The sequence below is a fragment of the Notechis scutatus genome, chromosome 4 (assembly GCF_049901735.1).
Source record: "Notechis scutatus isolate UNSWTSFEM ecotype Mainland chromosome 4, rNotScu1.2, whole genome shotgun sequence".
NCBI lineage: Eukaryota > Metazoa > Chordata > Lepidosauria > Squamata > Elapidae > Notechis > Notechis scutatus.
The window spans coordinates 36,086,597-36,099,154 of NC_142012.1; the positions used below are offsets into that span (position 1 = coordinate 36,086,597).

Below are 12,558 nucleotides of genomic sequence, written 5' to 3' on the forward strand. Positions count from 1 at the left end.
GCTCATGGGGCCACCCTGGAAACAGCAAAGGAGGGAGCCACAGTGCCTCAGCCAGCGAAAATGGAGCTTGGGAGCCCGTTTTCACTGACAGAGCACTCAGGCCACCACAGGCACCAACATAGGTGATATTGAGCTGGCCGTGCCCACACTGGAAATGCCCATCCCGGGCCCCCAAGGTCAAACACAACACTGTGGCCCTCAATGAAATAAGAGTTTGATACCCCTGCTATAGAATCTATATAGACCTTCATTTCTATGTCATACCATACCTGCTCCTCCTTCTCCAAAAAAGGTCAAATTAAGCATTCAAATTTCTGATCAAATACACTATTCTTTAATCTAAGAATATGCCAACTGAAAAACCAGGGACATGAATGCTCACACAATCTTTAGACATCAGAACATTGCTAAAATACTTTGTAATGGAAATGGAAAATAGAAGGGATTAAATATAAGTGAAATAATAATTTTTATACTGCAATGAATTATAAATATAAAATTATATTAAACCCATTCTGTGTTTTATAATGAGGCGCTTAGAATGATATCCAGAGACCAAGTATGGCACTTGGGCTCCAAAAGTTATGCGCCTTTCCTTTCCCTTAGATTGTAACATCGCTAAATAAAAAAACTGCAAATGTTTGATCATCAGCTTCCCAATACAAAAGAATACTGCAGAAAATATTTGCCGTAGCCATTTAGAAATAAATCCATTAAAACGAAGTAGAGATCTAAAGGTATTTCCCACTGGAAAAGGCGCCATTTTTCCTTCCCATTTTCCACCTGTCAATAAGCTCCAGTGAGTTCAGAAAGCATTGAAATTGCTTAGGATTGATAGGATTGTTAGAATTAATAGGATTGCTCTTTGCCTACTGAATTAACAGTGTATTCACAGACAGTTAGGCTTAGTTTTAACTATATATTAGGTACTATAAAACTAACATACATAAAATAATTCAAATATATTTTCATTTCCCAAGGATATTAACAAAGAGTGTACCAGTATATATCATCAAAAGTCTAATAGATTGATCAACAGCCTATGCGGAAAATGTAGCTTGAAAGTGACAATTATTTTTTAATGGATGAAGAGAAACATTTTATATGGGCATTAAATGTGTATCCCCAGGTTAAAGCTTTTATGACTTGTGTTTCCTCCTAGAGTAATTTTAATGACTTCCATAAACCTCTAGGTAAAAGGGATTTATAATTCTAGTTCTGGCAAGTCATTAACTAGAAGCAGTGTTACAACAAACTCTAAAATAAACTGCATAAAACCACTACAGGAACAGCACAAGAATGCAAAAAAGAATCTTTCCTGCAAAGCACACCAGTACTGAAGTAATAGTAGTTGTGCCAAGTACTCAGTTTCAAACATTTTGACAGTCAGAACTGCACTTCCTGGTTGGGACTTAACATAAACAAGAATTTAAGAACACAAAATAATAAATCTGCACATAAGTTCTCAATGGCTTGGAGGAAATATTTTGGCACTACAAATATTAATGTCAAAGAATTAAGTGTTTTTCTGTCTATTGATTACAATGATCACCAAAGAATGTACTGGGTTATTTGATTTAACCAACCATCAAAGATTTTGGCAGAAGAAAACTAGATTATATTTATCTATCTTAATTAATCTAGCTCTTTTCCCATCAGATTTGGTAATTAATGGTATGAGAGGAATCATCACCTGAATACATTTCAGTAAGAAATAAAATTCCACGCCATAGCCACAAGTAAAAACAGCATTGATTTTTGCTATACAATATCAAATGAAAGAAGCAGGAAGAAAACTTTTGTGATTTTAGTTTAATCATCTATTAGTATCATTAGAACTAGACTGAAAATTGCAGATTATAAAAGTCTGTTTTGAAAATCTACATCGCTTGTTGCATATCTTTCCCAAATCCCTGGGCCACTGTCTGGTGCTGGTCCATCTCTCATTGGGAACTGGACCACAAAAGCAGCAGGTGAGCACACAAAGTTTTATTTGCACAAGTGCAAAACCATCCACTTTCCCCCACCTGTCTGCAGAGCCAGAAATGTTGGGGACCACTCTTTTAGACTACAGAACTATTATTAATAGAGAACAGACATACAAGTCTGGATATCAGCAAAAGATGGTGCAAATACATGCTTTTTCCAGATCAGCTTTAGCAAGTCTGAGTGTGCTTATGACATTCATAAAGAGCAATGGAAATCTATTTCATTCTAAGCTGTATTTATAATTATGTATCACAATGTTGTACTGATAATCCTCAATTTACCACATTTGAGCCCAAAATTTGTTTGGCTATTTGAGAAATTTGTTAAGTGAGTTTTACCCTATCTTCCTTGCCACAGTTGTTAAGTGAGTAATTGCAGTTGTTATTCATTTACATTTGGTAAATGAATCTAGCTCCCTCATTGACTTTGTCTGTCAGAAGGTTGCAAAAGGTAAACACATGACCTCAGGTCACTGCAACATGTCAGTTGCCAAGCAGCTGAATTTTGATCACGTGACTATTAGGATGTTGCAACAGACATAAATATGAAAAATATCCATAAGTCACTCTTTTCAGTGTCATTGTAATTTCAAATGGCCACTAAACAAACTGCTGTAAGTCAAGGCCTACCTATACTTAATACCCTTTGAATAAATCCAAAAATTCAGCAGCCAAGTTGCTATTCTTTGTTATTTTAATTAATGTGAATATTTCAAGACATACATTCTGAAATACAAAATCAATATGACAATCTAATCTGTAAAATCTCTGAAATAATTAGAAGCTATATATTCACTATATTAAATGCAAAAAGAATTCAATTTTACCTATAAGTCTACTTGAAGAATTATCAGTTTATCACTGAGATAAGTAAAAGTATCCATCTAAAGCAGGGGTCCCCAAACTTGGCAACTTTAAGACTTGTGGACTTCAACTCACAGAATTCCTCAGCCAGCTATGCCACAAGTCTTAAAGCTGCCAAGTTTGGAGACATCTGATCTAAAGTAACTTTTTGCACTTTGTTGTAAATATAACCTACATCATTTCTTTCTGAAAAATTAAGTACCCACAAAAATTAAGATTGTGAACACACTCCAGTGCTTTGAGATTCTTGGAAGCAGGGACAAAGATTCTAAGAAATCCCACAAATGTCTGTCTTCAAAGTATGGATTCTTCCCCTTGGCCTTAGCAGGAGGGTTCTTATTTGAAAGATGAAAGGAATTAATTTTCAAGTTGGATCTTATTTTCCTGATGACATTTCTAGATGTAGGATCTTAGAAGACCAGTTAGAATTCATTCTAACTCTCACATCTGAATTAGGAGACTACGGCAAATAAAAAGCTTACAGCAGTCCTATACCAGCTCACCAATTTTTCCAATTCCACTGGTGAATGCTTGCTCTTACAGGTCCTTTGCAAACTCATCACTCGTTGAATGCAGCAACACCCTAAAACAGGGGTCTCCAAACTTGGCAATTTTAAGACTTGTGGACTTCAACTCCCAGAATTCTCCAGCCAGCTATGGAGAATTCTGGGAGTTGAAGTCCACAAGTCTTAAAGTTGCCCGGTTTGGAGGCCCCTGCACTAAACCGACACCACCAAGAGTTTAAGTAGCCGGATAGTACAGAAAGAACAAGCTTCGTCTCCAGAGGAAGCTCTGCGAACCCAGTTTGGGGTCGGGGAGGAAGAGGAGGCTGACCATTCAAACGCCAGCAACATCACCGTTACAAGCTTCTGCATTTCAAACGGCTCAAGCTCCCGCGGCGCATCCTCCAGCCTCTTCTTCCGCTCCGCCCATTTCCCCCAGCTGCACCAATCCGCACAGCCCCGGTTGCAAATCAAACTTGGTGTTCCCGGCGGAGCTTCGCTTCCCAAATCCATCGGTGCTCGCGCAAAGCTGTAGCGCAGCCCGCCCTTCCTCCCTCTCGATCTCCATATTGTAACGTCTGGGGAAAGAGGGAGGGGAAGAGGGCTCGTGGATTTGAGCGGCAGGAGCTGCGACTCTCTCCGAAGCCCTTGTTTTCCTGCTCTCCCCCCGCAGTTCGCCCGTCTCTCTCTCTCTCTCCTCCCACTCGACAGTTCTGGAAACTGTATCAACCCCGTCAGAGGAAATCATCCAGCAAGCAGTTGCAAACAAAATCAACGCCCTCTAGTCCCCACTCGCTAGAGGGAAGCCATGGGAAGGGGGGGTAGTACGTAAGATAGAAGCCCCCGTAATAAAGGGTTGAAAGGGACTAGAAACGTCAATGCTTCTACAGCAGCTTGCAAAGCTCAAGAGCTAGAAAGTGAGGTGATGGGCATGTAGAAAAGCCCTTGGGGGGGCTTTGTCTCATGTCGCCCAAACGCTTGATGCATTTTCTTTCTCCCACCCACATCGCTCCTCCTGGACGCGGGAGGAGTCGACCGCGGCCCGTTCGGTGGCAAAGAAGTAGCTATTTGAACACGCCGCCGCCGCTTACATCCATTTGTTTTGCCTTGATGCGGAGAGAAGGAAACGTGTTTCCACCTCCCTCCAACGGAGCTCGAGTTCCGCCCGTCCTATCCACCGTTCTTTCAGTGACCTATTTTTATCCCCGTTTAATAAGCAACGTCGCAAAGCGGTGATTTCTTAGTTCAAACCAGTCTGCTCGGGGGCACCTCTGTGACGTTTCAAATACAAAGCACTGCATTTACCCTCCTGCTACCCCTGTACGGTTTCCCAAGTGGGGAGGGAGAAAATTTTAAAAAAAGACTTGTCGTCCACCAGCATCCGACGTTACCTCTGAAAAGCCCGCGGTCGTGTTTCACGACTAACTGAGAAGCAACTGGCAAGCTCCGAGACTAATTCATTCAAGAGGGATTTGGAGAATAAATCCTAACCCTCGGGGTCAAGAGTGCTTTGAAAAGTTTGCGCGCGCACAACCCCCCACTTGCGAGTGTTTGTGGCTGCACAGCAACGGCGCGGACACTGAAGTGTCCCCTCCCCCTTCGGTAGAAAGGGAGGAGTAAGATTGCTCAGAAAGAATGGAGAAGTTCAGGCTTTTGCTGACGCTGCGCACCTGCCTGTTGACCCGCCGGCCGGCTATTCTGCCAACCACCCAAGATTCCTTGCCTTCCAGCGTAGCCCAACGAAGAAACCCCGCCTCCTTAGGGGGGCGGAGAGGCTATTGAGGGTAGCAAATGAGACTCTTCGGAAGAGCTTCGAATCCCAGGCAACATTCCACGTTTCGTTCCCCTCTCCCTCCCTCCCTGCGTTAATCATTTGCGCCAGCAGCAGCAGCAGCAACAGCGTTGAGCATCGACAATCTGCTGCCACCCAGCAGAATAGCGGTTGAACAACACGCTCCGTGGCTAAACACGCCACACACCCCTTGTTTTCATGCTATCCATATGCTCACACTTCCTTAACACGTGCACTTTCGGGGTCTTCCCACTTGCAGCCAAGAGGCGCGGGAAAAGCATTTCAAGCTTCTGGTGCGAGCATCGAGATATTATTTTTTTTTAAAAGAATCCAGGTACCCTTTTAACTAAAAATCCCCATAGATGCTCGTTTTCAGAAATATAGTGCCTGAACTGCACTAAGTTCATGACTAGATATACTTTATATGTAATATTTTAACAAAAATATCCGTACCACGGCTTCCAAACAAATCGGGAGCCAAATCTGATTTATGAAGAAAAGGAGCATTTTGTCAGTAAAAGGTGTTTTATCATCTTTCCCCCTCCGTATCCTTCTTGCCCTTGAATTAATACAACGGATATTCCGAACATGTGGGTGACACGGCGACAGATTCTGGCTCTGGCCACCCCTCCCCCTTGCTTTTTAAAGCTGTCTAAAAAGGACCTGTGCTCTGCCATTGCCATCTGTCTTCCAAGTTGTTAAAACGCGCCTCACTTTTTCCGTTACGGCTGAGCTCTCGCTCATTCAGCGTGGATGCAGTTTTTAGGGTGGCCCATCCTCCTCACCCACAAAGAAAACTGTGGCAAAAGTCTCTGGATCGATTACAAAATGGTCCCTAAATCCGGAAGGAGCAGCCTCACATTATTGTCATATTTATTCTTTATCACCCTGCAACCCGATTCATTCATCTGGTTCATCCTTAAGAAGCTTCTGGTTTGCCAAAAGCTAAGTCTGCAGCGACAGAAAATGCAGCCAGCCCTTAACTCCCCTTCCCCTCCCCCCCTTTCAATTCGGATGTTCTCAAACGTTCCAAAATAATCGGATTTTTTTTCCTCCCTCCCCTCTTGCCCTCACCCCCTTCCTCCCCAGCAATGTACAAGTTGCTTATGGGATAGCGAAGCTGCAACTCAACTGCCTCCTCTTTTTGCTCCCTATCAAGAAGCAAATCTTTTGGCGCCATATTAATGACGTACTATATTATTTCCACTAGGCAGCGACCTTCGGCATTAAATTGCTCTCTAGCTGCTTCTGGAGAACTCCAAAGCGAAGCGACAAAAAAAAACAAAAACCCACCACCACACATCAAATATGGCTGTGCAAGGCAGCTCCTTCTGCGGCGACGGGCGGAAAGGCGAACGTAAGGAACTGCCTGGCCACAGTTACCTGCTGCTGTTGCCGCCGAGATGGTTGCCAGTCAGGTTGGAGTTTCTCTGCGCGAAGGGCTCCGTGCTGCCTCATGAGTTCAGACAAACATTGGAGAATGGGAGCAGATTGTGCCTCTCTTCACACTCGCACATACACACACACACACGCACATTCACACCGAGGGGAAAAGAGGGAGAGCGCGAGAGACTCTCACTCAGACTGACGTTTTTACTTGTTATGGAGGAAGGACTCTGTGAATCAAACTCATTTCTGGGTCACTGCTGCCACAGGGGGGAGCTACTTTAATCCCCTGCCAAAACCAGAGGGAGGGAGTGGAGAAGAGAGACAGAAATAGGGTGGGGAGGAGGAGGAGGAGGCAAGAAAAAGAGAGGGATCTGGAGGGAGGGACAGGGAAACCATTGCACTTGGAAACTGTCTGCTTTTAACTCTTTACAGTCCAGCAAGCTGAAGATGTCATGCATGCTCCATTAACAGAGGTACTCTCTCTTCTGGAGTTTTGCATCGAGGGACCTGCCTTTGGGGGAAAGAAGAATAATGTATAGCAGAATAGGTGCAGGGAAAATGTGCACATCCCAATATTGTCATCTGCTTTAAAAGGAAGAAAAAGGCACTCTGCCTGACACATGGGAAGACTATTTTCTTTTAAAGGACACACCATTTGCCTGCCATTAAAAATGGGATGTTATTTTAGAGAATAAAAACACAAAAGTAGCCATGGAAACATATGCAGGAATACAATTTTCTATTTGGGATCCTCTTTGAATGTTTTAGATTGTTTGGGTAAGTAACATAATCTGTGCAGGAGAAAACAGTTTTGAATCAAGTGACAGTCATCCATTAATCAGCTTCTTTCCAAAATTATTTTATTATAATTGATATGTGTGCTTTGATTTTTTTTCATTTTTTAAAAGTGGGGTCTTAAAAGTCTCTTATTTACTTAATTTTGGCACTGCCAACTCCAGAGCAACAATAGAATACTCATCACAGTGATCTTATCTAATGGGACATTTTCTAATTATGTACAGGTTTGTTCCCATTTACTTGGCTCACACCATCAGACTGATCTCTGCCATTATTGTGAAGAAAAAAACTAGAATAGAGCAATACAAGGTAAATGAAACTCCTTGCAAGTTAAAATCCGGGTCTGAACAAGCATCATAAGAAGACCCCTCCTAGAATAGCAGTCCCCAATCTTTTTGGCACCAGGGACCGGTTTGGTGGGAGACAATTTTTCCACAGACCAGGGTGAGGGAGAAGAGTGTGCAACCCAGCTCCCACACTTACGCAATTTACAGTAGAGTTCACTTGCTCACCGCTCACCTCCAGCTGCATGGCTCCGTTTCTAACAGGCCACGGACCAGTGCTGGTCTACAGCCCAGGGACTGGGGACCACTGTCCTAGAAGACACACCTACAAAGATATATAAAAGCCCTTTTCATGCACATATACTAAACCTGTTTTAGAATCACATTTACACTGCAGACATGGAAACTTCTTTGTTCTATTCATTACCTATAAGAGATCCATGTAGAAAGATTTCTCCCAAGAGTGTAGTAAGATTCAGGAAATTCATTGAATAGTTTAAATTTATATTATAACTAAGGTACATTACAGATATTAGGAGTTGTCTTAATTTCCCACTGTCTCAAAGTTTTAAAAAGTTATAAAGACTCACTTCTATCACCAAGTTTTAAGTTATCAATTTGATAGTATTAATAGTATTTTGATATTAATTGTACAGTCATATGTTTTAACTTCCTGGATTCTGGATTCCATTCCTTTCTGACTTGATAGGAAAAAGTAAAAAAAAAATCTGATAAGAAAATTTATTGTGTGGGGAAAAGTAAAAAAAAATAATCAGCTGCTACCAATTGTTAACTAGATGTTTCAGGAGAGTTATGCCCAGGGAATAAAGGCAATAGTTTTCTCCTTTCATTCTGCTCCATCCAAAACAAATAATCAATATGAAAGCTATATCAAATACTTTAATCTCTTTGGATATCTGTTCTACTCAATATTATAAGAATAGTTTTGTTTTCTACCTTATATTCAGACTCAACAATTTTTGCATTATATCATTTTTCTGACTGATTGCCTAAAGAACTGCAGTGCATCATCAAGCACACATCATATGCTTCATTGTAAACAAATTTATCATTTAACCATTTACAAATGGGGCGTGCATAAGCGCACCAACGTGCCTACCGTCCTGTCCTATTGTTTCTCTTATTCTTTTATTTTTCTTATATGTACCCATTTCATGTATTCACAACTATGTATACATTTATACTTATTATCTTGTAAACAATTGGCAAATCAAATCAAATAAATAAATAAATAAATAAATAAATCATGACAGAATATGCTAGAATTTTTGCATGCTTATTATGCCAATCTCAACTTTGTATTCCTTCCATTTATACTTTTGACTATGCACACAGGAATATTGTACATCTGGATGCATCTAATTAAAAAAGAAAATAATTAAAGAATGTCTGTGTTGAAGCTCCTAACATATTAGTATTCTTGAGTTTTGAAACAATGAAGAAATTATTTTGCAATGAAGCATTTTATTACAATATGCATTGTTAATTGTGACAAATTCACAATGTTCCTAGACAGCAAAGACTTGGTTGTTGTCTGCCAGATTGGCACACTAGATTTTTACACATCTCTTTAGCGTCTTCAGAATCAGATTACCTTCTTCGTCGTATTATTAGACAAGATATTGACCATCCTCTTCTCAAAAGATTTAAAAAAAAGGAAGATGAAGCCAAAGTATTTTAAAATTCCACAATAGCATTCATTTAAAAATAAATAAGTTGTGCACATTGGTGTACAAAATATTTTTATGATGTTTATTTTTAACATACATGAGTTAAGAGAGTGATGAGAAGGGGAATTTCTAACACCAAGGCTATCTGCAAATTTGCAAGAATGAAAGATGATAAAATATAATCAAAAATGGGCATTTCTACTTTAATTATGATTCTCGAAATAGTTAACATTGTCATTTTAAAATAAACAAAAGAAGATTAAAATATGCACTGATGACTGAAAATGATATAATTGTCAGGATGTCCGTAAAGTTACTGTGATGTACCAAGCACACGCATAATAAAAGATGATATATTCATCTGGATGGCTATGAAGTTACCATAATGAACTGAGCATAGTGCACATTAAAAGGACCATTTGAAATAGTCTTGCCCTACATATATTCAATTAACAGCTGAATCTTTCATACCATGGAAGTAATAGTTATTGTCTCAGATATTTGTTGATCAGGCACCTGCATAAAATCACAGGAATAGTTTGGTCAAAATGTTGGCACCCTATTCATGAGACATTTGCATTGCATTGCTACCATCTGTCAACACCCAGTACCAGACACTTGCAGCCAACCAGAATTTCTTTACACCAATATTTCCAGCACTCCAAAACATGAAATGTAAATGAAGAACTGGCAGGGTAAGATATGCTTCCTTCATCAATGAATTTACATTTTTCCCTTGGGCAAAGCAGGCATGTGTCTTTTGCAAAGCATCTCTTGCCAAATTAAGAAGAAGAATGTTCCTCTAGATTTGATGTAATCTAAACATGAAAAAAATAAGCTTGCCTGTAGGGGAAAGTGTATGTGATTGTGTGTATGTATTCATATTCCAGCACAGATAATATTCCCTAATTACAGGGTAATACATCCCCTCTAGCAACACTTATACCCTTTCTGCCAAATATGTCACACTTTATTCAACAAAGTGATGCCGGAACAACTCCATTAATGAAAAAAGTTAGAAAAGTTAGAAATAGCTTAAAAATCTACAGGCACATACTTACGGAGTTTCTACCAAAAAAAGAAAAAGAAAAAAATACGTGGTGGTGTTTGTATTTGGATTGTACTATACCAGGGGTCTCAAACTCAGGGCCCATGGGCCGGATGCAGCCTGCAGGGTGCTTAAATCTGACCCACAGGGCCGGCCTGGAAATAGCAAAACTGGCAGCCAAAACGGGTTTCGGGTGGTGCGTGAGACCTCCCTGTGCCCCATTTTCAGCCTGGACGGCCTCCTGCAGCACTCTTCCGGCCAAAACAGAGCACGGGGGGCATCTGTCCCATCTCTCCCCTACACACACACTGGCCAGTCCATGGAGGAAAACTACAATGCTGACAAGAGGGGAAACAAGGGGGAACAGCAATGGAAAAAAGACAAGCTATCCTTACAGGCCAGTAAATGCAGATTCTATGTTTTGACAGATTCTATATTATGATGAACCCCCCCCACCCCACAAAAAAAGTTACTTATGACCAGGTTCTGAACTTATGGTGTCCACCCTCCCCTGCAGTCACATGATCACTTTTTTCATCAACTGGCTCACATTTACAGCTGTTTGCAGTGCTCTATGGTCACATGATCAAGATTTTAAAAATATTCAGAAACCACTTTCTGTAAAAATACTGGTTTTCTTCCCCCCCCCCACCCAAATAAACCCTATTATCAGACAATTGGTTAGCTTAATGACCACAATGTTCACTTTATGACCGCCACATTCCCTTAACACTTGGTGCATAAAAAGTCTAAAATTGGATGCAATTACATGACAACTCACTTTATTGCTCTCATGACAGAATATAAATTGGCCAGTTTAGTTACAGTCATAAGTTGAAAACTAGCTATAAGGGAACATATGTTGTCACTGAAGTTCTTCATTTCTGAGACAAATTCAGGATGCTAAATTCAAGGTGCTGATTGGCCCATAAAGCCTTAAATAACTTGGAAAATATATCTCAAGGGAGACCTCTCCTTGAATTAGCCTGTACATACACTTAAATCTGGAAAAATAAATAACTTCTTCTGAACTTACATGAAATTAACTGGCAGCACTCCAAACAGGGACAATCTCCCCCTTAAAACGGCATGTGCCATTTATATTGAAATCTAAATTATGGCTAAAATACATGTTTTATCATTTGCTAATGACAAATGTCCAGCCTGCTGTGCTGCCTCATTGTGGCAGGAGTGAATGAAGAACATCAGGAGTTTGTGCCAATATTCCAAACAAGATCACTCAAGGCATGCAAGTCATTTAGTTGCCATCTAAAGCAGGGAGGCTAAAACATATAAAGAACGGTTGCTGGAATTGGATATGTCTAGTCTAATGAAAAGAAGGACTAGGGTGACATGATAGCAGTGTTCCAATATCTCAGGGGCTGCCACAAAGAAGAGGGAGTCAAGCTATTCTCCAAAGCACCTGAGGGCAGGACAAGAAGCAATGGGTGAAAACTAATCAAGGAGAAAAGCAACCTAGAATTAAGGAAACATTTTCTGACAATTAGAACAAGTAATCAGTGGAACAACTTGCCTCCAGAAGTTGTGAATGCTCCAATACTGGAAGTTTTTAAGAAGAAATTGGACAACCATTTGTCCAAAATGGTTTAGTGATTCCTGCTTGAGACAAGAAGACCACCAAGGTCCCTTCCAACTCTGTAATTCTATTTTGTTCAGGCAATAGTATTGGATAGCAGCAATATAGGAAGATGATGGAGAAGGAGGATCATGCGGGAGAAGGCAATGTTAAACCACTCCTGTATTTTTACCAAGAAAACTAATGGCTAGAGAAGAGAAAGTTATTGACAATATAGTGATGGGCTCTTATATTTATGGCATTCAACATGCTACCAAGAAGGGCTGAAAGTATTTTGAGCACTAATGGTTTTTGATATGGATAAATTAAAAGGAATTAATTTCCACAATATGATGTTCACATGTCTACTATATTCAAAGAGAACATTAAGAGTTGGTTTGAAGCTGTGAATCTCAATGATCAGGAATCACAGGAACAGGGGAATGAAATTAACGTTGCAAAGGTTGAATATGAAAACAGACTGCCAAAGATGATGAAACAGAAAAAAAATGGATATTAAAATAAATATTGGAAATTGCCAAATAGAAAAGACAAGCCAAAGACAAGGAAGACAAAAGTCTGGAGCAAACTTTAAAAAAGACTTTGAGAAAGCTGTTAGCAGAGA

The 12,558-nt window shown here is 40.3% G+C and overlaps 1 protein-coding gene across 3 annotated transcripts in view; it reads right to left on the reverse strand.

The window, feature by feature from the left end:
• The window catches only part of JADE1 (jade family PHD finger 1), a 69,926-nt gene extending 63,126 nt beyond the window's left edge, over nucleotides 1–6,800 (reverse strand). Inside the window, exon 1 of one of the 3 annotated variants that reach the window (XM_087963136.1) lies at nucleotides 6,531–6,800. The gene's annotated coding sequence lies outside the window, so the exon portion shown is untranslated. Of the gene's footprint in view, nucleotides 1–4,746; nucleotides 4,796–6,530 lie in introns of those variants that run through there. The other 2 variants (XM_087963134.1, XM_087963135.1) reach the window with 2 other exon arrangements.
• Between the last annotated feature and the right edge of the window lie 5,758 nt (nucleotides 6,801–12,558).